The following is a 1,004-nucleotide window of genomic DNA, read 5'->3' on the forward strand; positions in this document are numbered from 1 at the left end:
AGTTACATCCAACAGGCATCCGATGTATCGGATAAATTTACCAGCGTTGAGAGGGAAGAACAATCCCCTTTCATAGAGCTCTCTTCTTACCCTTTCGTAGCCTCTTCTTGCGTCCTCACTTATCGAGAGCCCTAATAGCTCCAGATTCTGAGCAGTAGCCTCAGCTGAACCGTGTGCAGGCTGAATCTCGTTCCATTTCGTGAAGGCGGAGTTTTCTGACATGGGGAATGTAGCGGTCCAACGATGACGGACAAATCTGGCATCCCTTTAGTTGGGCCCACTCAAATTGACAGGAACTCAGTCGGGTCCGCAAACGAGAAACCGAGTACTATGAACCCACGTTAGTCGTGAGTCACAACTTCTGACAAGTCTTACAGACTTGAAGAGGAGTGAACGCCACAGCTTTTTTAAGGACTTAACGTGGCACCTCCCGCCACGACCTCGGCATTTGACCGGTGGATACCAACGAAGCACGAGTTAACCTAGAGATATCATCAGCTATGCTGTTCAAGGTCCCGGCAATATGATGAGCATTGAGTCGGTAACGGAAGTCGCCGAATTTCCGAACGACGGAAGGAAGGCTCATAGAGCGCGACCTGAAGCTTCTTAGTACTGACACCGTACAAGTGTTGTCAGAGAAGCATCTGATGTAAGTCACCCGCGGAGCACATATTGCCCGGATGTACTCGCAGCCGTAATAGACTGCGAGTAGTTCGAGGAAATTACTATCACCGCTGACGAACTTCACTGGTTCCAGCTCGGCAGGAAGTCGATCATCGAGCCGATTCCTGCGCTCATACCAAATATGCCTCCAAATCTCGGGATTTTCCTCCATATTTATCGGAAACTATCCTAGATTCTGAGTATCGCATCGTGGGAAGAAGTCTCTACCCAGACCGCATCCAGAGGCATCGGTCACCAATAGATACTCATCCTTGTAGTCAATGTATGGAATACGTTTGTTGTGACTGTGAGTGAAGGTCTCGGCGGACTTATGTAGCTCT

The sequence above is a fragment of the Perkinsus marinus genome (genome assembly GCF_000006405.1).
Source record: "Perkinsus marinus ATCC 50983 genomic scaffold scf_1104296965964, whole genome shotgun sequence".
NCBI classification, from domain to species: Eukaryota; Perkinsozoa; order Perkinsida; family Perkinsidae; genus Perkinsus; species Perkinsus marinus.